The 24,988-nt window shown below is 42.9% G+C and overlaps 1 protein-coding gene across 9 annotated transcripts in view; it reads left to right on the forward strand.

The window, feature by feature from the left end:
- The first annotated feature begins 17,268 nt into the window (after positions 1-17,268).
- The window catches only part of ERC1 (ELKS/RAB6-interacting/CAST family member 1), a 277,757-nt gene continuing 270,037 nt past the window's right edge, over positions 17,269-24,988 (forward strand). For 7 of the 9 annotated variants that reach the window (XR_016037703.1, XM_055396332.2, XM_055396337.2 and 4 more), the window contains exon 1: positions 17,275-17,511. The gene's annotated coding sequence lies outside the window, so the exon portion shown is untranslated. Of the gene's footprint in view, positions 17,512-22,084; positions 22,143-24,988 lie in introns of all 9 variants that reach the window. The other 2 variants (XM_055396333.2, XM_055396335.2) reach the window with 2 other exon arrangements.

Consider the following 24,988-nt stretch of genomic DNA (forward strand, 5'->3'; position numbering starts at 1 on the left):
TTCTACCAGAACAGACCTGAGACAAGGATTCAACTGGAAGTAGCTTATTTGAGAGGTAAACTCAACTGGAAACACCAGTAATGTCACAGGGAAGCGAGACAGGGAAAGAGACCAAACAATAGGGTGTGTCATCAAGCTAGTTATGGTGGAAGGAAGCTGCTTTCTACTGTTGGGAACTCAGGGAGTTAGTTACAACCTGTGCCTCAGAGTCACCCACACAGAAGGCAAGGGACCTGGCGTAATCTATGTTCTAACTTTTATCAGTCATTGGTCACGAGCTGCTCCTAAAGGACCCGATTCCCCACCAGCCTTAGACAGAAGCTCAGGCAAAGAAACGCAAAATCTGGGAGAGACACCAAGACAACACACTGAGGTGGAAACGTTGAGGGAATGTGGGCAGGACACCAACAAGGTTTGCTTGGACATTATTATTTTTAAAATGCTTTTATTTCACTATTATTGACTGCAGTGGGTCTTTGTTGCTGTGTGGGCTTTCTCTAGTTGTGGCGCATGGCCTGTTGCTCTGCAGCATGTGGGATCTTCCCAGACCAGGGATTGAAACCGTGTCTCCTGCATTGGCAGGTGGATTCTTATCCACTGGACCACTAGGGAAGTCCATACATTAATACTTTTAATGAGCTATGACCAGTTGCTTTGTAGAATGAGCCACAAACTGGCTACTGGGAGATAGTGCTCCATGATCTCATGTTTCTTCATGACTTGTGAGCCGAGAGCCACAAATTGTCCTTTTGTTTTGAATTATCTTTTCAAAGTATTTGAATAACGATATGAAAATTAACACAGGAAACCTCAACTACAATTAAAGTCAGGAAGTTCTTTAGAGGGAACTCTCGTGCCCTAACACTCCTTGTCAAGTACCCCAAATTGGACAGACCTGTTTGCATCTCCAGCAAGAAGGTCCCTCTACAGCCCAGCAGGAGGAAGATTTTCTCGCCCAGCAACAAGCCCATCCAATGGAAAGCTCTGCAGCTCAGTCAATGAGGAATTAGTGCCACCCTGAACTCTTATTTTCCTCCGGTGAACTTTCATTTAAACAGCCCCTCCTAACCCCCAATTTCCCTATAAAAGGTTCCCCTCCTTTGTTCTCTGATACCCATGGTCTGCCAGAGCTTGCATTCCTGAATTGCAACTCCTCTGCTGCTGCTGCTGCTAAGTCACGTCAGTCGTGTCTGACTCTGTGTGACCCCATAGATGGCAGCCCACCAGGCTCCCCCGTCCCTGGGGTTCTCCAGGCAAGAACACTGGAGTGGGTTGCCATTTCCTTCTCCAATGTGTGAAAGTGAAAAGTGAAAGTGAAGTCGCTCAGTCATGTCTGACTTGTAGTGACCCCATGGACTACAGCCTACCAGGCTCCTCCGTCCATCGGATTTTCCAGGCAAGAGTACTGGAGTGGCTTGCCATTGCCTTCTCTGATGCATCCCACTAGAACAAGATTATTATTATCTAGTATAATAGGGTAATATCTATAAGGCATAAGGCAAAATTCAGGCATGTCTGCATGCAGCCTGTTATAAACACCTGGAGCTCCCTAACTTGGGATTTCTCTCCTGTAACCCATCTCACAGTGTGTGCAGGTATCACCTGGCCCTTGCTGTGTTGTCCCTGCTACTGGAACTTCTGTGCCTGCAGACCCTTTAAGTGGATAGATCCGGGGGAAAAATCAGGTCACATGGACACCGTCAATCCAAATCCCACTGCAGGGTTCCTCTTCCCCTTCCGCCATTCCACATGTGAACTTCCTACCTCACATAATGACATCAGTATAGTCACTCATTTGCTCTGTTCTACAAAAAAGATTAACTAGTTCCAGAACTGCTATTCCACTGATGCTACCAATAACAAACCGAAGTAACTTTCAAAATTTCTTTGCAGCTGTTAGACTATCTACCACGGTGTACATGAGAACACTATGTTCAAAAGTGACTTCAATGAAACTTCTGTCAATGTGATTACATATCAATTTGACAAAATTAGGTTCATTTGCTTCGTGTTTTTTTGAACTCATATATTTAAAATATGTAAACTATTTATGTGACTAAAAATGTAAAACTTTATAAATAATGATACGCTCCAAGAAATCTCATAACTATATCCATCCATTCCACTCAAATCCCAGATGTAACTTATGGATTTGTGTTCCTCTAAAATGTGTATTGGGCTTCCAAAATGAGTTGGGCTTCCCTCATAGCTCAGTTGGTAAAGAAACTGCCTGCAATGCAGGAAACCTGGCTTCGATTCCTGGGCTGGGAAGATCCCCTGGAGAAGGAAATGGCAACCCACTCCAGTATTCTTGCCTAGAGACATGGACAGAGGAGCCTGGCAGGCTACTGTCTATGGGGTCGCAAGAGTCGGACACAACTTAGAGACTAAACCACCACCAGAATGTGTATGGTGAAGCAGGAATCCCTAATGTGACTGTATTTGGAAATTGGGCTTTTACAGAGGAAACGAAGGTTAAATGAGATCATATGGGTGAGTCTCTGATCAGAGAAGACTGGTGTCCTTAAGAGAAGAGACACCTGAGCACTCTCTCCCTCCTCTTGCCCTTGTACGGGGAATGGGCCAAGTAAGGACACAGCAAGGAGGCCATCTGCCAGCCAGGAAAGGACGCCTGACCAGAAACCAGATTTTTTTGTCACCTTGTCCTGGGCTTCCAACCTCAGAACTTTGAGAAAGTTTCTGTTGTTTAAGCCACTCAGGCTGTGGTATGTTATGGCAGCCCTAGCAGGCTTATACAGGAGATAATTTATATATGGTTTATCACACTAAATAACTAACAATTAATATATGGTTATCCCTCCTGTGTTTCTTTTCAGGAAAATAAGCAAACACTTCCTTTTTTTCTTACACAAAAGGTAACATACTATATGCACTTAACAATGTATCCTATACAGCACTCTTTTATCAGTCTACAGAAATCTTTCTCACTTGTTTTTACCCCTGTATTTTTATAAAATGAAGTACAGTTGATTTACAATGTTTCAGATGTACAGTAAAAGTTAATATATATTTATACACATGTATGTATATTTTTCCAGATCCTTTTCCATTATCAGTTCAGTTCAGTCACTCAGTGGTGTCCGACTCTTTGCGACCTCATGAATCACAGCACGCCAGGCCTCCCTGTCCATCACCAACTCCCGGAGTTCACTCAAACTCATGTCCATCGAGTCGGTGATGCCATCCAGCCATCTCATCCTCTGTCGTCCCCTTCTCCTCCCTCCCCCAATCCCTCCCAGCATCAGAGTCTTTTCCAGTGAGTCAACTTGTCGCATGAGGTGGCCAAAGTATTGGAGTTTCAGCTTTAGCATCAGTCCTTCCAATGAACACCCAGGATAAGTTATTATATTTGCATTTCTTTATTGTATATATTTTTCATAGTTTATACTATGTTTCCAATGTTTTACTACTACAAATAAAGCCTGAGTGGGTAACCTTATGTGTATGTTGTGTAATGTCTGTGGAGGTGCCTATTCAGGGTAAATCCCTAGAAAATGGATAGCTGAGTTAACAGGTACACACAGGTAGTTTTGTTCGATAATTCTTAACGACCCCTTTGAGGGGCTGCACCATTCTATATCCTTACCAGATGTGTATGAGGGTCTTTCTCTTTTGATTTTTTCCTCACTGCCACACCCACAGAGTGTTGTCAGGCTTTTGAATTTTTCCCAATCTATTAATGACAGATATTTCACTGTGCTTCTAATTTACATTTCTTTTACCATAAGTTGAAGCTTGTCACATGTTTGTGTTGTTCAGTTCTCAGTCGTGTCCTACTCTTTGCAATCCCATGGACTGCAGCATACCAGGCTTCCCTGTCCTTCACTAACTCCCAGAATTTCCTCAAACTCATGTCCATTGAGTTGGTAATGCCATCCAACCATCTCATCCTCTGTTGTCCCCTTCTCCTCCTGCCCTCAATCTTTCCCAGCTTCAGGGTCTTTTCCAATGAGTCGACCCTTTACATCAGGTGGCCAAAGTATTGGAGCTTCAGCTTCAGCATCAGTCCTTCCAAAGAATATTAAGAGTTGATTTCCTTTAGGATTGGCTGGTTTGATCTTCTTCCTGTCCAGGGGATTCTCAAGAGCCTTCTCCAATGCCACAGTTTGAAAGCATCAATTTTTAATCACTAAGACTTCTTATGGTCCAATTCTCACATCGATACACGACTATTGGAAAAACCATAGCTTTGACTATATGGACCTTTATTGACAAAGTGCTATTTCTGCTTTTTAATACATTGCCTAAGTTTGTCACAGCTTTTCCTCCAAGGAGAAAGTGTCTTTTAATTTCATGGATGCAGTCACCATCTGCAGTAATATGTTTATGGATCATGCATATGTATTTTTCTTGGGTTATCATTTTTTAAAACTAGATTTTCTAATTAGGGTGTAGAATATGCTTGATTCTGTATATTTATCTAGATACAGTACTAAATTATTTTAGTAAGTCTGATTTCAGTCTGTCAATTTTGTGTGTTTTTTTGGCCATAGCACGCAGCGTATGGAATCTTAGATCCCCAACCAGGGGTTGAACCTGTAGTGCAAGCATGAAGTCTTAATCACTGGACTGACAGGGAAGTTCCTAGCCTGTCAATTTTTTAATGCAGAAACCCCTAAGATGACAATCGTATCATCTGTGAATAATAATAGTTACATCTCTTCCTTTATTATCTTTATAAATTTCCCTTCCTGTGTTAGTGCGCTAGTTAGGATGAGGATAGAACACTGATGGAAGTGACAACAGTGGCTTTGCCTTGTCCCTAAAGTTAAAGAGATGCTTCCTGTGTTCTTCCATCAAAAAAAGTTTGCTATACACATATATAAATAGCTTTTTATTATAGCTTTCCTTCATAATCATTTTGCTAAGTTTTCTTTGTCATAAAAATATTTCTTCTGCATCTATTGATATGATTTCTTCAATACATTATGGTAAATTGCATTGATTTTCTAATATTAATTCACGTCCATACACTTGGGTAAACTCACCTTAGTTACACTATTTTAAAAATTCATTTTATCAGTTTGCTACTAACATCTTTGCACCTTTCTTCATATGATTGCTTTGTAATTTAATGTTCTTATACTATCCCTGTCTGGCTTTTGTATCGATATTTGATAACTTCATTAAATGAGTTAGAGTGGAGAATTTTCTCTCACTATTTTTTTGGGGTAAATTCTCTAGAAGACTTGGAATAAGTTTAAAATGAACGTTTCCTTGAGTATTTCCAAGAAACAGATCTATAGAACATTCTGGGCATTTTCTAAGTGGGAGATTTTTGACTGATTCACTGCTAACCAAATTTCTTTTCTAAAGGAGAATTCAGTCTGCTGCTACTTCTTCAGTCGGTTTTGGGAAGTTACAAAGTGTCTGGTTAGATACATCCACGTTCATGAATTTTTCTGATCACCATCTTGCTGTCTTTCAAACCCTTTTCTAGGATTATCTTTCTCTGAAGTATCATTTAGATTTTCCTTTAACGAAGATCAGTTGGTAATAAACCATGTGCTTTTGTTTATTTGAAACTGTCACTATTCTGTCCTTGATCTTGTCCATTAGTGTTACTGGGGACACAATTCTGATGACAGTTATTTTCTGTCAGCACTTGGGAGGCATTATTCTACTACCTTCTGGCTTCCCTTATGTGTTCATAAGTTTGTCATCAGTCTAATTACTATTCCTTTGTAAGTGAGTTGATCTTTTATTTGATCTCCTGTTATAGGTTGAACTGTAGTCCTCAAAAAGACAGGTTAAAGTCCTAACCTCCAGTGCTTAAGAATGGGACCTTATATGGACACAATTAGTTAAGGTAAGGTTGTACTGGAGGAGGGTGGCCCCTTAATCCAATATAACTGGGTTCCTTATCAGAAAAGGAAAAGAGACAGATACACAGGTGGGAGGCAGACAGTGCAGTGCTGCAGATGCAAGCCATGGAATGCCAAGGACTGCTGGCAGATTACCAGAAACAACGGAGGGGCAGAAAGGACTCCCCCACCTGTTTAGAGGGAGCAAGGCCCTGCTGTCACCTTGATTTTAGACCACACGCCTCTAAGGCAGAAGAACCAGAGATCAAATTGCCAACATCCAAAAAGCAAAAAAATTCCAGAAAAAAATATCTGCTTCATTGACTATGCTAAAGGCTTTGACTGTGTGGATCACAACAAACTGTGGAAAATTCTGATAGAGATGGGAATACCAGACTACCTCACCTGACTCCTGAGAAACCTGTATGCAGGTCAAGAAGCAACAGTTAGAACTGGACATGGAACAATGGACTGGTTCCAAACTGGGAAAGGAATTAGTCAAGGCTGTATACTGTCACCCTGCTTTTTTAACTTATATGCAGAGAACATCATGTGAAATACTGGGCTGGAGGAAGCACAGGCTGGAATCAAGATTGCCAGGAGAAATATCAATAACCTCAGATATGCAGATGACACCACCCTTATGGCAGAAAGTGAATAACTAAAGAGCTCTTGATGAAAGTGAAAGAGGAGAGTGAAAAAGCTGGCTTAAAACATTCAAAAAACAAAGATCATGGCATCCGGTCCCATCATTTCATGGCAAACAGATGGGGCAACAGTGGAAACAGTGACAGACTTTATTTTCTTGGACTCCAAAATTACTGCAGATGGTGACTGCTGCTGCTAAGTCACTTCAGTCGTGTCCGACTCTGTGCGACCCCATAGACGGAAGCCCACCAGGCTCCCCCGTCCCTGGGATTCTCCAGGCAAGAACACTGGAGTGGGTTGCCATTTCCTTCTCCAATGTGTGAAAGTGAAAAGTGAAAGTGAAGTCAGTCAGTCGTGTCTGACCCTTAGCGACCCCACAGACTGCAGCCTACCAGGCTCCTCCATCCATGGGATTTTCTAGGCAAGAGTACTGGAGTGGCTTGCCATTGCCTTCTCCGATGGTGACTGCAGCCATGAAATTAAAAGACACTTGCTCCTTGAAAGAAAAGCTATGACCACCTAGACAGCATATTAAAAGCAGAGACATTATTTTGCCGACGAAGGTCCATACAGTCAAAGCTGTGGTTTTTCCAGTAGTCATGTATGGATGTGAGAGCTGGACCATAAAGAAAGCTGAGCACCAAAGAATTGATGCTTTTGAACTGTGGTGTTGGAGAAGACTTGAAAGTGCCTTGGACTGCAAGGAGATCCAACCAGTCCATCCTAAAGGAAATCAGTCCTGAATATTCACTGGAAGGACTGATGTTGAATCTCCAATACTCTGGCCACCTGAAGCAAAGAACTGACACATTGGAAAAGACCCTGAAGCTGGGAAAGACTGGAGGAAGGAGAAGGTTATGACAGAGGATGAGATGGCTGGATGGCGTCATTGACTCGATGGATAGGAGTTTGAGCAAGCTCCTGGAGTTGGTGATGGACAGGAAGCCTGGCGTGCTGCAGTCCATGGGGTCACAAAGAGCTGGACATGAGTGAGGGACTGAACTGAACTGAGCCTCTAGAACTGTGACTCTAAATTCCTATGATGTTAAGCCAGTCAGCTGTGGTATTCTGTTCCAGTAGTCCTGGGAAACCAACACATGTGAATTTAAGACGTGTTGTCCTTTAGGTTCTCAGTTCCACTGCATTGTATCTAGGTTGGGTTTCTTTTGACTGATTCTGTTCTGAGCGACTCCTGATCTGTAGATTTATTTTGTTTATTGGTTTGGAAAGTCCTCACCCATTATATGAACAGACACTCACCTCCTTCCATTATAATCTCCTTGAAGTACTCTTAGGAGGCTTAAAGTAGGAGACTGCCTTTTCTACCCTGTCTTTAAATTCATCATATTTTTATCTGTCTCTCTGTGCTGCATTCTAAGCAGCTGGAGAGTTTATTAAGCGGTTAAATTCTTCCACTGCATCTTCTACCTCATTGTGTTCTTCAGATGCATCTAATGTCTATTTAAAGTTTTTAAATATCAAAAAGTTGGCTTAAAACTCAACATTCAGAAAACTAAGATCATGGCATCTGGTCCCATCACTTCATGGGAAATAGATGGGGAAACAGTGGAAACAGTGTCAGACTTTATTTTTTGGGCTCCAAAATCACAGTGGGTGCTGATTGCAGCCATGAAATTAAAAGACACTTACTCCTTGGAAGGAAAGTGATGACCAACCTAGATAGCATATTAAAAAGCAGAGACATTACTTTGCCAACAAGGGTCCGTCTAGTCAAGGCTATGGTTTTTCCAGTGGTCATGTATGGATGTGAGAGTTGGACTGTGAAGAAAATTAAGCGCCAAAGAACGGATGCTTTTGAACTGTGGTGATGGAAAAGACTCTTGAGAGTCCCTTGGACTGCAAGGAGATCCAACCAGTCCATTGTAAAGGAGATCAATCCTGGGTGTTCATTGGAAGGACTGATGCTAAAGCTGAAACTCCAATACTTTGGCCACCTCATGCGAAGAGTTGACTCACTGGAAAAGACTCTGATGCTGGGAGGGATCGGGGGGAGGAGGAGAAGGGGACGACAGAGGATGAGATGGCTGGATGGCATCACCGACTCAATGCACATGAGTTTGGGTGAACTCTGGGAGTTGGTGATGGACAGGGAGGCCTGGCGTGCTGCGATTCATGGGGTCGCAAAGAGTTGGACATGACTGAGCGACTAAAGTGAATTGTTTTAGAGGCTTCTCTTATGGGTCTTTGGCAAAGAATCTGCCTGCCAATGCAGGAGACATGGGTTTGATCCCTGGGTCAGGAAGATCCCCTGGAGAAAGAAATGGCAACCCACTCCAGTATTCTTGCTGGGAAAATCCCATGAAGAGCCTGGTAAGCTATAGTCCATGGGGTCACAAAGAGTTGGACATGAGTGAGCAACTAAACAATTGTTTTAGAAGTTTCTGGCAGATTGATGGTTGTCTCTCAATCTATATTATTGTTGTTAGAGAGTAGCCTCTATTTCAGTAATATAACTTCTTAATTTTAACTGGATACATGCCCATCCACAATAAAATCTGTATTTCCAATTTGCCCTTCAGCAAGGAATGACCATGAGCTAAGGTCTTACCATGGGATATAAACAGAAGTGGTGTGCACGATTTTTTAGGAAGTTTTCTTAAGGGGAAAGGCATATACTTTCCTACACCATTATGTTGGACCTTGCTGTGTAACTTACTTTGGTTAATGACGTATGAGCACACAGGACATATGACACACCTGAGCAGACTCTGCAATGAGTTTCCTCGGCTTACCTCCTGTGTGCTTGTTTTCCATCAAGAGGAAAACAAACCGCAGGTGACTACTACTCCTTTAGCCTGGCTCCCTGAATGGGAGACAGGTGGATCTGATACAGCACGGCATGGCAGCTGACTGCCCCTCCCTCCGGCTGTCAAATTCCAGCTAAGTTAGAAATAAATATTTGCTTTCTTATAAGCTACTGAGTCTTTGAGAACAATTCCTTTACTTTCTTGCAGGCCAGAAATTAAAAATTATGGTTTTTGGTAATTTATTCATGATTTAGTTTCCACTGCTCAGCGATTGTGAATAATGATGCTATAGCATTCATATACAAAATATTGTGGTTTTGTGTGGATATTTTAAATTATCTTACATATACAGCTAGGTGTAGAACTGCTGTTTATTTTTTTTTGCCACATGTGGCATGTGAGATCTTAGTTCCCGGAGCAGGGATCAAACCCGTGCTCCCTGCAGTAGTAGGGCAGTCTTAACCACTGGATTGTCTGGGAAGTCCCTAGAAGGTAAGTGTCAGACTGTTTCACAAAGTGGCTGCACCATGTTATATTTCCACCAGGCGTCTATGAGGGTTCTGATTTCTCACTGAGAGTTACGCAGTTTTCATTATGGCCATCCTAATGGGTGTGAAGTGGATTCCACTGTATTTCACTAATAACTGATGATGTGGAACATTTTTATACATACTTATTGGCTATCTATACAACTTCTTTAGAGAAATATCTATTCAAATCCTGTACCTATTTTTAATGAGTTGTATTTTTATTGTTGAGTTTTAAGAATTATTTAAATGTTCTAGATAAAATATTAGGTATATGGTTTGCAAAATTTTTTTCTCATTCTGTGAGTTGTCTGTTTTTTCCTGGTGCTGCCTGAATCAGACCACTAGGGCTGACATAACAAAATACCACAGACTGTATATGACCTCATTTAACCTCAACTGGCTCTTTAACAACCCTGTTGCCAAATACACACACATGTGGGTTAGGGCTTCCACACATAAATTTTGGGAGAACGCAGCTCAGTCCAAAACACTCTGTCCTCTGGATACCCCAAATTCTTGTCCTTCTCACATGCAAAACCCATTAACCCCAATCCCAAGTCTTAACACATTCCAGCATCAACTCTAAGCACAAAGTCTCATCTGATCCTTGGGTATGGTTGAGACTTGAGATATGACTCATTCTGAGGCAAAATTCCTCCGTAGCTGTGAGCCTGTGATACAAGTTATGTGCTTCCAAAATACAATGCTGAGACAGGCATACAGAGATATTCCATTCTAAAAGAGAGAAATCAGAAAAGGGAATGGGTCCAAAGCATGCCCTGAACTGAGCCTCTTTTTAAGAATCAAGAATGCTTTTGGGCTCAATGCTCTGCCCTCTGGGCCCACTGGGGTGGCAACCTTATTCTCTTGGTCCTGAGTGGTGACTCCGTCCCCTCAGCCCTGGGCAGCAGTTTTATTCTTGAGGCACTGGTTGGTAGCAGGCTTCACTGAAACCAAGGAGACAGCCTTGCCCCCCAGACTTGTATTCTGTAGGCTGGTGGCTGGAGTAGTAGCTGTGTTGATCTCTGAATCCCGTTTGTTGTCATTTTTCCATTTTCTTGATGGGTAATGTAACTGGCAGCCAGACAGCTCTAGTGTCCTATCCCAAGAATCTCAGAAGTCTGACAGCATTCTTCCATTTTCTTGTCTCTATGCCCTTAGTCCAAATTGGCAGTGTTTCTGCCGGTATAATATTAGTTCTATTCCTGGTTACTTATGAGATGACTGATGAAATCCATGAATTGGACCCATGATCTCTTTATCAAATGGTTTCCCAGGACATTTTCTTTTTGTGTAATATGGATAGTAACTGGGTTCTGCACATAACTCCAACATGTGAGGCGTGGTTCCCCACACCAGCAAGGAGCAAGTCTCTGGGTACCAGCTGGGTGTCCTACACCTTGATTCAATTTTGACATTATCTACACAGAGACAACATCAGGCTGTGCAGGTCACAGACTGCTGTACACCTCTCTCCCCCATCTCAGGATGCCAGGTGCAAGCCAGGTTGTTACCTGTGCTTCTGACCCACTGGCCACAAACTACAGGTTCCAACAATCTCTCCCAAATCAGGATGCCAACTGCAAGTCCAGGCTGTGACCTGCACTTCTGACTAACTGGGTTATTAATCAGAGATTCTCACGACTGCCTTCTTGGGTTTGATTAATTTGCCAGAGTGGCTCACAGAACTCAGAGAAAAATTTTAACACACTGGATGACTGGTTTATTATAAAAAGAACAGCCAGATGGAAGAGACGCACAGGGCAAGACATGGGGAGAGGGTGCAGAGATAACAAGTCCCCTCCTGCTTGCCACTCTCCCCACTTCTCCAGGCAGTCACCAACAGGCAGCTCTCTGAACCCTGTCCTTGCGGAGTGTTGTGGAGGCTTCATTACTTAGATATGATTGATCAAATCATTGGTCATTGGCAACTGATTTAGCCTCTAGTTTCTCTCCCCTCCGTGGAGGTAAGGGGGTGGGGCTTAAGTTCCAACCCTGGATTCCCTGGTTGGGTCTTTGCTAACGACCTCCATCCTTAGGACTTTCCAAAAGTCACCTCATTAACATAAACACTTCAATAACAGGATACCTGTTTCACCTTTCTGGCTCTGAAAGTGATTTCAGGAACTGAGGAACAAGGACTGAACACTACAAGAGAAGCTCCTGCTGCTCTTGTCCCTCAGGAAACCCCAAGCGTTTTGGGAGCTGTGTCAAGAATCTTGGATGAAGACCAAATATATATGAGAGATATATTTTAGTTGTCTGAATGACCAAATGTGTATTTCTTTTTCTAAAACTGAAGTATAGATGATGTACATTATGTTAGTTTCAGGTGTACAACATAGTGATTTGACATTTAGACATATTACAAAATGATCACCAATATATTTTTCTTGCAAGTTACCATATTGCAGATAAGCTAAGAATTTGCCAAATCTTCAACTTTTGGTTTATTTTTGCTTAACAGCTCCTTTAATTTCTCTCTTACCTCGTGTATACTCTAAGGAGTAAGAAGAAATTTGGCTGCACCAAAAACACTGCTCAGAAATCTCTGCAGCTTAATATCAAAGTTTATTACTTTTAATTTCTACCTTCCACAGAACACTAGAAAACAGTTTGACCTTCTCTGCCACTTTATAAATAGGGTCACCTTTCCTCCGGTTCCCAATAGCATGCTCCTCATTCCTGAGATCTCATCACAGTCACCTTTTAACTTGCATTAATTCTACCAAGAGTGTCTCTTCAAGGTAATCTAGGCTTTTCCCAAAACACACCTCAAAAACATTTCAGCTTCTACTCAATGTGTGCTGTGTTATGCTAAGTTGCTTCAGTCATGTCCAACTCTTTGGGATTCTCAAGGCAAGAATACCAGAGTGGGTTGCCACGGCCTCCTCCAGGGGATCTTTCCTACCCAGGGATCAAGCCTGAGTCTTCTGCGTCTCCTTTGATGGCAGGTGGGTTCTTTATCACTAGTGCCACCTGGGAAGCCTCTATTCATTACCCACTAGCAAAGCCCCTTCCACATTTTTAAGGTATTTGTTACAGTGGCACCCCACTTCTCAGTACCAAAATCTGTTATTAGTCTGGTAGGGCTGACGTAACATCACAGACTGGGCAGCTTAAATAACAGTAATGTATTTTACACATTTCTGGAGGCTGGATATCCAAGATCAAGGTGTTCGCAGGTTTGGCTGGTTTGCAAACGACCATCTGCCTTTCCCCAACCTATGGCAACCACTCTTATGCTTTCTGTCTCTATGACTTTTACTATTCCCACTACGTCATGTAAGTGAAACTGTACCATGTACAGTCCTTTTGTGATTGGGTTATTTCATTTGGCATAATGTCTCCAAAGTTCACCATATTGTAGCACGTGTCAGAATATCCTTCCTTTTTAAAGCTGAACATACAAAAGTTTTGTATATTCCATTTTGATGGAGTCCAGTTTTAAAATTGTGTCACAGTTTTGGTTTCATAGCTAAGAAACTATTACCTAATCCAAGGTCATAAAGATTTACACCTGCTTTTATCTAAAATTACTGTAGTTTTAGCATTTATATTTAGGCCTGTGATCCACTGTCAATCAGTTTTTGTGTATGCGAGGTAGGGGTCCGATTTCATTTTTTTTACATGTGGTTATACAATTGTCCCAGCACCCTTTGTTGAGAAGACTATTAGTTCCCCAGTGAATCAAATGCCCACAAATATGTGGGTTATTTTTGAACTCTCAATTCTTTCCCACAATATATACTTCTATTATGACTACAGTACCACATGTTACCTTGATTATTGTAGCTTTGTAGTCAGCTTTGAAATCAGGAAGAATGAATGTTTCAACTTTTTTCTTCATGATTCTTTTGGCTATTCTGGGTCCCTTGCACTGCCATGTGAATTTTAGGATCTGCTTGTCAATTTCTGGAGGAAAAAAAGCAACTTGGATTTTTGATAGGATTGCACAGAATCTGTAGAACAAATAAAGGAGTACTGCTTTTTGTAACAAATATTAAGTTTTCTATTTCTTGATCACAATTTAGCGTAATTATAAACCCTACACTTTGTGTCTTCCCATCCTCTCAATAAGCCTAATAATTCCTCGCTCCTCCACTGGCCACTTTTCCTACTTCTTACAGTACATTTGAGCAACTGTTTCTGATTCTGCCAACTACAGACATCATCTCTGGAGTGCTTTTACCTTTACCTCTACCTTTCCTCTCCATGTTTCACATCTTCAACTGCCAGTCATATTTTTACCTTTACACTGTCAACATCAGTATAATTTATAAACTATGCTTTAACTGCAGCAAGATTAGAAACCAGCACTAAGCTTTATATCCAGTATTCAGTTCTTTTTCAGATTTCTCTCCCAGAATGCCTATCCTTCCACCCCAATCTAGCCGAGCTATTTATTTATTAATTTTTGCCTGATCTGCGTCTTCACTTCAGCACAAGGGGGCTTCCCTTGTTGCAGAGTACCAGCTCTAGAGGGCGCAGGCTCACTAGTCATGGCACAAGGGCTCAGGTGCCCTGAGGCTTGTTGGATCATAGTTCTCCTGACTACATGTTGAACTCATGTCCCTTGTGTTGGAAGGCAGATTCTCAACCACTGGACCACCAGGGAATCCCTAGCCTGGCTCTCGGGACATACTTTTACTTCTGAATTCGATTCACTGATTGCTGGTCAGTAGTGTTGTCAGATACCTCATTTCCACCTCATCGTTAAGTAACTTTGGAAAAAAAGCTTATGTGGGTGCTTGACATTTTCAATCTCTGCATATCTGAAAATGTTCTCATTCTGATCTTTTAATGATAGTTCAGCTAGGAATAGTTGTTGTTTTTTTAATAACAAAAATTCCTAGAATTTCAAGCTCAAGAAATATTTCCCTCAGAAACTTAAAGGTCTTTGTTATCTTCTCATATCTACTGTTGCTGGTAAGAATTCTAATCACAGTCTTACTCTGTTATGGGTCACTTTTTTCCTGGGAAATTCAGGACCTTCTTGTGTCTTCAGCGTTTTAACATTTCACAAGGTTGTTTTCTGTTTTGGCTCTCCACCAGTGGACATTTTTTAGCTCTGGGAAAGTTTCTTCCATTATTTTCGGGATAATTTTCCATCTTTTCTTTACTGTTTTCTCTTTCTCTTGTAATATTAGTCCTATTGGATTGACTTTTTCTTATATTTTCTCTTGCAATTTCCATCTTTTTGCATATTTCTTCTATGTTCCTTAAGACTTCATGGACTTTACCTTTCATCAAAAGTGAATTTACAATTTTGGCAATTTCGTACTTCTAATTTAAGATTTACTTTTTGTTCCTGGAGTGCTAACTTATATGAGTGTATTATCCTTGTTTCATAGCTGTAATAAGTTTCGGAGCATATTTTTTAAGTTCTCTGAAGTTTCTTTTTCCTCTGTCAGCCCCAAGTTGGAGACTTCCCTTAAATACCTAACAGCCTTTGGTTATCTGTTCATATTTAAGATGAAATAGTTGGACACTGATGACGAATCTTTAGAACTTGGGAGGGTCTTGCCAACTTCACTCTAGGGTGAGTGGGTAGGAAGCTGGCTATTGTGCCAGAATAAAGAATGCTTTACTCTTAGTCATTAAATGCTCCCCAGAGATTATAAGAACTTGACTTTTAGCCTGGGATAAATGCCTAGCTATTGTATCTGTGGTATGGGGTGGGGAGCGCTGGGGTACTGCTGCTCTACATAGAAACCTTTATTTAGTTTCCTTGTTTTCATCCCTGTTTCTCACTATTGGTCTGTTGCGCTGATGTCTCCAAATTTCAGTTTCTTTAAATCTCTTCTGGCTTCTAGGCCTTCTTCCTCAACTGCAGTACCCATTCCCTACACCTATTCCAAACTATGGTTTCTTCCATTTGTTTAATCAGACCACAGTCACTTTCTCGGTGTAAAATTTAAAAAAAATTTTGTTTGGTGGCTCCCTTCCCATTTTCTGTTCTGTACTGGTTTGTATCATTTTTCATCTCTTTATGAGCATTTTAACAGGGTTTTAGGAAGAGGAGGCAATTAAAGAACATACTCAGCCAACTTTAATTAAAAAAAAAAAAAAAAAAAAACCCTGGGACTTTCCTGGTGGTCCGGTGGTTAAGACTACAAGTTTCCAGTGCAGGGGGAATGGGTTCCATCCCTGGTCAGGAAACTAAGATTCCGAAAGCTGTGTGAGGTGGCAAAAAAAAAACAACAAAACTTAAATGTAGATTAAAAAAAAAGATGTAGGGCAGAGTAGGGAATAAGAAACAAGAACAGTGGAATAACAAAAAAGAGAAACCAAAAAATTATCTAAGCCTGTGATGTGGACAGCATTCCTGTGTAGGCACAACAACGCTTAACTTAGCATCTTCCACTCTTCAAACCCACACATTTCAGGGTTTGAAGATAAACCTGAGACATCTCGTCCACACCCCACTTTACAGTTAAGAAAAGCAGGACCCAGAAGTACTGTGATCTTCCCAAGGTCACACAAGTAGAGGATGGGCAGGGGAAACCAGGTAGATAGCATGCAGTCCACTTTGCTTTCCTTCCACCTCCTCACATCGCTGGGGAGCTTGCAGGACGAGCGGATCGGCAGTCAGGTGAGGAGGACCGTGATAAACGGTCACAGGGGGGTAGACTTTTCCTGCGTGACGAGTCTGAGAAAATAAAATACTTCAGGACGCTTCGTTTGGCAGGACCGCGCCGTCCCTCGGCAGCGGTCCTGACCGTAGAGAAGGGGGCGACGGTGTAGCAGGACCGGGGCCGGGGGAACCCGAGGGCGGCGACGCTGGGCGGAGGGGGCGCGGTGACGAGCGAGGACCCTGGGGAGGGGCGCGAAGGTGGCGGTGGGACCACCAGGGAACTCACGCTGCTGTGACCCAACTGCTCTCAGGGTGTTTAGTTACTGATAAAACACTCGCTGGCCGGGCTGCAAACAACCCACATCATCACTCTTGGGGCGGCGACAGCTTACCTACAGCCTCACAGTAACGGTGCGCGCCTCAGGCTAGGAAACCTGCCAGCGCTTCGGCATCACACACTGGGGCGCCCGACGCGGGGTCGCCTGCCACCCGCGAGGACAGGGAAGGCCGCCGAGGTGAACCGCGGACAGGCCGCCAGCGCGGTCTCCCGGGAGTTGCGGGTAGTCCGAGGGCCTCGGGGCGGGAAACCCCCCTGCCCCCCGGAGACCTGGCCCCCGGCTCCGCGGCACCGGTCCGCCAAGGCGGTGGTGGTCGCCCACTGTCGGCGCCGCACCGCCTCCTACGGCAAGCGGGAGGAGACAGACGCCTAGCGCCCCGCGCGGGGAGAGTGTGCGCGTGTGCGCCCGCCAGCCCCCAGCCCACCGGCCCCTTGGAAAGCGCCCGAGGCCCGCGCGCGGCCCAGCCTCCCTCCCAGGAGGCTGCGGGACTGCGAGCGGGCGCGGCCGGGCGGGGGCGGGGCTCGCGCTGACGTCGGCCCCGGGCGGGGCTGAGGACTCGCGCAGGGGGCGGGGCGCGGTGACGTCGGGCGCCCGGGCCGAGCTGTGGCGGCGGCGGTAGTGGCGGCGGCGGCGCCCGGGCGGGCAGCGGCATCGGCAGCCCAGAGGAGGGTGAGACGGCCGCGGTGGCGGCAGCTCGGGATCGGGCGGCGCCTGGAGCTTCCCGCCCGTCGCTGGCGCCAGGGCCCCCGGCTCTCCTGAGCCCGCTCCTCCCCACGGCCCTGGCTGGGTCCGGGCAGCGCGCCCCCGGGGAGGGCGGAGCCGTAGGTGAGGCGCGGGGACCCCTCCCCCTCCGCGCCCTGCCGGGGGGATGGGACGTCCGGGAGGGCGGCCCCACCCAGCCCACCGGCGGGCGCCCCTGGACCGGCTTGGGGGGGCGGCGACGGCGGCGACCCGCGGGGGCTGCGGGCGGCCGGCTTCAGAGGCGTGATGTTGCGGGCGAGGTGGGGACGTGCACGCCTCGGGGAGCCCTGGGAGGCTGGGGTGCGGTCGGGTGGGTCTGGGGTTTGGGTACCGATATGCAGCGTTGAAAGAGACGAGGATTCTGGTCTCTGCTGTGAAGTAGTAAGATGGGAGATGGAGGGTTGGCTTCCAGAAAGGAGATGAGCTGTGGCTGTTGCCTTTGAGGCAGTTGGAGAAGCTATTGCACTAGGTCTCACGTTTCTACTTAGGGCTTGGGGTCTTTTTTTTTTCCCCTTTAGGCGGGGTGGGTGTCGAGGAGGGAAGCGACTCCCTCAGCTTTTGGCTCAGGGTGGGGAAATTGTGGAGCGTGGACGGGTTTGGAGTTTTACCCCGTTGAAGAGGAGCCGAGATCTTGGGTTAGACAACTTCATTCTGGCAGCAACGTTAGGTAATAGGTCCCTTTACACTTAATTTCTAAAAGGCGTTATCTTCCATTCTTTATTTATTTTGGTGCCTAAACGGTCTGTATACCTCAGCTTCAAGTTTTATCCTGGTCCCCTAAGAGAAGGCCCGAGGATCAGGTGGTTCCTTTGGAAGTCACGTTTCTGAGGAGTAGTTGCAGGTGGTTGTGGTTGACTGCTTTGGATGGATGAAATGAACAATTTTCACATTCCTGTTGGTGCTAATTAAATGAAACATACTTAAATGTTTTAAAGCACGACTGTCTTTTGCAACTCAGTTTTTAGTAGATCTTGACAGCTGTTTTGTGTTTGATAATTATTGGAGATTTCTGAAGTTTCTCAATTGCATGTCTTTATTAGACACCTAAAATGAAGTGGAATAAAATTTTTTGGTAGGTCCCTACATTTTTGAGAAACATTCTTAAAGTCAGGTGCTCTTAAAATGTTTTTGGGAGCATGTGTCTGTAACTGCATGAGGAGATGTTACTAAGAGTAAAGGTTCTTCACAGTGGTGTTTCGCAACTTAGCACATTAAATCAGAATCTCCTTTTCTGGATTCCTGCTCCCCATCAGATTACAGAACTCCCTGGCCTTACCTGTCAGTTAATATCATTTAAGCTATTTTTTTGCTCGGAAAACAGGCCTTGAGATGGACATGTATTATGTAATGGATGGAAGTAGGCATGACTCTTAATAATTCATTTATGGAGGAAGAGAAACCGTCATGAAATGGAATTTAAGCAGTGACTTTCCCAAGGCTTATTCAATTTATTTGGGAACATAGCCAGAGAAGTGCTTTCCTGTAACCCAAGAGAGAAATATACAGGGTGAGTGTCAGTGGTTGCCTTTTTTAACATGTCTACTTAATGAGCAGACTATTATCCTCCAGCAAATACTTCTGCTTGAAGAAACTTATAGGAAACAGATGATATGATAGCTATTAAGTGAAAATAGGTGTGGTCCAATTTGTAATTATAAACAAAAGATTTAATTAACTATTCAGACAAGTCAGATTATATTATAATGGTTTTGATACTGGATTAGTCACTTAGAAAGATTAAAATTCACATATCTGGTTTTGGCTTTTATATTATACTTTGACTTAATTGAGTATATATGGGGACAGATGTGAACTGAGATACCAGGTGAAACTGTGTGTATTTTGCTAAAATGACATTTCCATGGCTGACAGTGGGATGTGGTTCTCCTTATTGGAATGCAGTCATGTAATTTGGGAAAAAGTGTAGGGTGATCTGTTTCTCTTTAGGATTTCTTATGCCTGAGAAAACCGGTATGTTTTATTTTTAAGAAGTGTCATTTACTAGTCATTACTGTGATATCTTTGTTGAGTCTACTGGGATATCCCCCCCCCCACCCTTTTTTTAAACTACTAAAGTCAGATAAGTATGTCAGTCTGTTAGGTCAACTTTAATACTGAAATGAAAAGCGAAGATTCTTAAAGCAACAACTGTTCTTTTTCTCTGCTACATTTATGCTTTTAGAAACAGTATTCAGTTCAGTCGCTCAGTCGTGTCTGACTCTTTGTGACCTCATGAATCACAGCTATAAGAGCTATTAAATGTGTTTTGCACATACTGTGACAAAAACGTTGATGGAGAAAGATGAGGGAATGAAGTATTTTGGCTAATCAAATAATAAGCAGTGTATTGATTATGGATCTTCAGACATATATAATAAAGTAAATTAAGCATAAAGGCTATGTGTAATACAGTTTATTTCTATGACTTGCTTTTTCAAAATGTGAACCTTTGGGGTGCTGGCTTATTCATTCATTCATTCAGCAGTTATTTTGGTTCTGGGTATGGTTCTGGGTAATACAGTATGGCTATATTTTAGCCATTGGGAAAATAGTAGTGAACAACCCTGACTAACATTCTCACCTTCATAGAACTTACCTTCTGCATACCTTCTGGGGAAATGAAGAGGAACTCAGCAAAGGAGATTAATAAGAGGCCATTGAGGTAGAAGGAAAACAGAGTATGATGTACTGGAAATGAAGGAAAGAAGTTTTCAAGGAGGAGGGAATGATCAACTGTGTCATTGTTTAAAGATGTGTCAGACTGTTGTGCAGGAAAGAATTCTGCCTGATGTCTAATAACAGAGATGACTAAATGCTTTTTAGTGTGAGATGGAGGCAAATGGAAGAATCAGTTTTTTACTTCCTTGGATTGATTTAAAATAAATATATGTATAAATATACATATTGAAATTAAATATAACTCATATCTTATGATTTATATGTGATAAATTATATGTAAACATTTTATATTTAAAAATAAAATCATATGTATTTTTAAAATATATATATCTCATACTTTATTCTTTTCAGAACAAAATATGCAGCCTGGGAGTTTATACTTGTACTAAGGAGAGGGCTTCCCTTGTGGCTCAGCTGGTAAAGAATCTGCCTTCAATGGGGGAGACCTGAGTTCTATCCCTGGGTTGGGAAGATCCCCTGGAGAAGAGCAAGGCTACCCACTCCAGTGTTCTGGCCTGGAGAGTTCCATGGACTGTATAGTTCATGGGGTCACAGAGAGTCAGACAGGACTGAGCAGCCTTTATTTCACTTTAAGGAGAGGTATGACGTTATTGTTATTATATATACTCTTAGTTTTTAAACACATGTATCAAATCAGAAGTTATAAAAATACACAGGGAAAAAAATAAGTCTCTTCTCCATTCAGTTGTTCCTGAAGGCAGACACTGTTTTCAGTTTCTTGTTTTTCTTAACCAGTGAAATTTTGTGCAATAATATGGCATTAAGCTATTTTAAAATCCCATAAAAATAACAAGTATTTTATCCTCTAGGTATTTTTCCCCACAGCCTTAGTATTTGTTTTTATAATTTAAGTCTTAACTACCCACAGACCTTTTTTTCTAAATAATGGTTTTATTGAGGGATAATCCACATACCATACAATTCACCTATTAAAGTGTACAGTTAAGTTTCTTTTTTGGTACATTCATCACCACGATCAATTTTAGAATATTTTCATCCTCTCCAAAAGAAGTCCCAAACCCATTAGCGATCATTCCCTGACTTTTGGTTTTTAAGTAATGTTTTGCATAGTATGTGGAAAAAATGTTTGTGAATTACTTTATTTCCAGTTAAATGGCAATGAAGCCATTTAGTATTTACTTTTAATACTCTCTTTTTAAAAGCAATTTTTTTAGTATCTATTTACTTGGTTGTGGGTCTTTTAGTTGTGACAGGTGGGATCTGGTTCCCTGAACAGGGATTGAACCTAGCAAAGAGTTTCGTTGTAGTGGAAAAAGAGGAAAAGTTAACAGGCTTTTGTGGTCTGCTATGTTAAGTGCTTCGATAGGTGACATACAGGGTTCTACATCAGCATATAGGATGGATCCCTAATAGGATTGTAGGAAGATCTAAGATGAGATCTCTTAAGGATAAGCACGATTTGGCTAGATGAAAAGCATGCATGCTGAGGAAACACGTGCGGGACCCAAAGGCAAGAAAGCGATAAGGCTGGGGAGTGATATGAAGATGGTTTGACCTGGCTGGAATGTTGCGTGGTGTGGGCATCACTTCTCCTTTCTGTGAAAAGATGTGCTGTCTTAAAAAAGCAAAATAATTGCAGTATTAATTTGCTTAAATTGTGGATTGCTGTCACATCTTAGCTATAGAACTTTGGGTGAGTTACTTTATTGTCTGAAACTCAGTTAATTTTCCCATCTGTAGGATGAGAATTATAGTCCTATCCGATGTGATTGTTGTGAAGAATAAATGAAATCCTGCTCATAAAGCTTGGAATATAGTGAGTACTCTAAATCCAGCTGCCCTGATGATGACATTGGGGTGGTGGTTTTGATGATGTTGTGACAATGATCCTGAAAAAAATGGAATTCCTTAGGGTATTTTGAAGCCTCAGAGAGTGCTCGGGAGACTGGAAAATGACCTGTCATTTAAATTTTTTTTCTTTTTTTTTTCTGGGAAGAAGGAAGTGATGACTCAAAACTTGAGACCAGCACTGTTCAGCGGAACTTTGTGTGATGGTAGGAATGTTCTCTTATTCACCATCAAATACAGTAGCCACTAGTCACACGTACCTTTCTTTTTTAAAGATTATTTGGTGTAGACCAGTTTTAAAGTCTTCATTGAATTTGTTACAACATTGCTTCTGTTTTTTATGTTTTGGTTTTTTGGCCCCGAGGCACATGGGATCTTAGTTTCTCCAACAGGAATAGAACCTGCATCCCTTGTATTGCAGGGCGAAGTCTTAACCACCAAACCACCAGGAAAGTCCCCTCATGGGCCTTTTGAACACTTGAAAAATGGCTAGTGTGACTAATAGACTGTGTTGTTAATTATATTACAATTAATTTAAATAGCTACTGTGACTATTGGCCACTATACTGGGCAGCACAGTTATACACTTAAATGTTGAGGAATTTCATATTGAATTGTGGTAGTATTATAGAGTTGATAATTTTTAAAAGTTAAAAAGTAGTTTTAGAAGCTTCACCAGGGGATGGATTACAGCATGGTTTTACTAGGTCACATCAGAAAATAACGCTGTAGTTTCCTAGAATTGACATGGCTCCTAGACTGATAAAGGAAGTGTAGTAGTTGTAATGTGTCTAGACTTCAGCTAGATCTTTTCCTGTTGTCTTTTTGGGAAATATGAAAAATTACGTTGTAGATTTCATGAGAATAGAGACTATCTGTTACGTGTTCTCTACTGAGCAAATAATATGTGCTTACTAAATATTTGATGACTGAATGGATAATGGTACAATAAAGTGAAGTCACAACTGGCTGTAAATGGCCCTCCGCAGAGAATAGAGAGTTGCTCACTGAAGATGATGGATTAGGGGAGCTGGTGTTAGATGGACACCTGATCCGTGTGTGTAGTGTTGGAATGACCCAGGAGCAGTGGCATAGGAGGTAGTGGCCATGAGAACCAGTGACCAGCCTACCCTCACTGAGCATGGAGGATGTCCAGGTCATCACTAGCTGATGGTGAAGAGGCGGGGGTGGAAAAGACTGTGTTGCTGAGTAGCATCGAAGTCACGCTCACAGGATTTTTATACGAGGGTTCAGAAATAATGGTCTGGAGGTGGCAGTGGAAGAAAGGAGGGTACCAGCCTCGTTTCCCAGTATCGGGCGTGGCATGTGAGCATCTTCACAGCCTCCACTTGAGAGGACTGTGTGGGAAGAGCATCCTGGAAGAGCCAGTTCTCGGTGAAGGCAGAGGTACTGAGCACAGTAAGAGGAGTTTTTTGGTAATAGAGAGAAGTTCCCTTGAGAGTGTATTTCCCCACCTGAGTGGCTTCTTTTTTTTTTTAATCATCACTTAAACTTTAAGAGAAGCCTCTCTCATCTTAACAGATTCTTCAGCTCATACTTTCTCTGTCTCTTGCTTTAAGTTGACTTTTGCTCTCTGCTTTACAGCCAGACTTTGTTGAGAGAGTTGTCTGCATTTGCTTTATGTTTCCATTTCTTCACCTGGCAGGTTTCTTCTCTATTTCTGTCTGGCTTTCACTGAAACTGTGTTGCTTGGATTACCAATGTCTTTCTTTTAAATGCACTGACTGTTTTCTATCGATTTATTTAACTTCTTAGAAGCCATATTAATAGTCCTTTGGTATGCAATAAATTACCCCCAAACTTAACAAACATTTACTGTTTCATAATTTCTTTGTGTCAGGCATCTGGGTTTCGTGTGTCTGATTCAGGGTCACTCAGGAGGCTGCAATCAGATGTTGACTAGGACTGGTCATCTCAGCGCTCCGCTTGGAGGAGGGTCTGCTTCCACCTCAGTCACGTGACTGTTGGCTGGCCTGAGGTCCTTGCTGGCTGTTTGATGGAGAAGTCAGTCTCTCTGCCATTTGGGTCTCTGCGTAACCTTAATCTGGCAACATGGTACCAGTTTCTCCTTGATTGAGGGGTCTGCGGAGGAGGAGGGAGGTACTAGTCCTTCTTTTTGTAACCTAACCTGGGAAGTGACATTGTGTCACTTCTGCTGTATCTTGTTCACTGGAAGGGAGTCCTCGGTCCAGCACAGGCAAGCGAAGATTACACAATAGCAAGAAACTCAAAGGTAGACGCCATTCAGAGCCATTTTCAGGATTGCTTACTACAACTGCCTTTGACACAGTCGACTTCTGCTGCTTTGGCAGAACTCTCAACTTTTTTCAGGGTCTTTAGATCACACTTCTGTTTTCCTTCCTGGTTCTCTGGGCTCTCTTTCCAGTCATCTTTGTTGAACCTTTTTCTCACAGTCATTAAATGTTTGAATTTCTCTGGGTGATCTCATCACCTATTCATTTTTCATCTGTGTGCTGAGTATTCATGTTGCCATCATCAGCTTTACCTCTCACTCGTGTCAAAGAGCTGCTGTTGTCCAGTGTTTCCACTCGAATGCCTCTTATACTCAGCAGATCCAAAGCTAAATGTGTGTGATTCCTGCTCTTCTCTGGGGTTCCTTAATTTGTTAAGTGACACTACCAGAAATATGTGTAGTGTTAGTTACCTTGTGGCATGGGGGATCTTAGTTCCCCAACCAGGGATCAAACCCACATCCCCTGCATCAGAAGGTGGATTCTTAACCACTGGACCGCCAGTAAGTGTAAGTAAGTGTTAGTCACTCAGGCATGTCCGAATCTTCACGACCCCGTGGACTGTACCCCATCAGGCTCCTCCGTCCATTCAATTCTCCAGGCAAGAATACTGGAGTGGGTTGCCATGCCCTCCTCAGGGGATCTTCCTGACCCGGGGATCGGACCCACCTCTCCTTCATTGCAGGCAGATTCTTTACTGTCTGAGCCACCAGGGAAGCCTCTACTGGATTGCCAGGGAAGCCCCTAACGGTGTCTTTTGAGGAACAAGATTCTTAGTT

Source organism: Moschus berezovskii, chromosome 6 (genome assembly GCF_049115385.1).
Source record: "Moschus berezovskii isolate FMDL1 chromosome 6, NW_MosBer_1.0, whole genome shotgun sequence".
NCBI lineage: Eukaryota > Metazoa > Chordata > Mammalia > Artiodactyla > Moschidae > Moschus > Moschus berezovskii.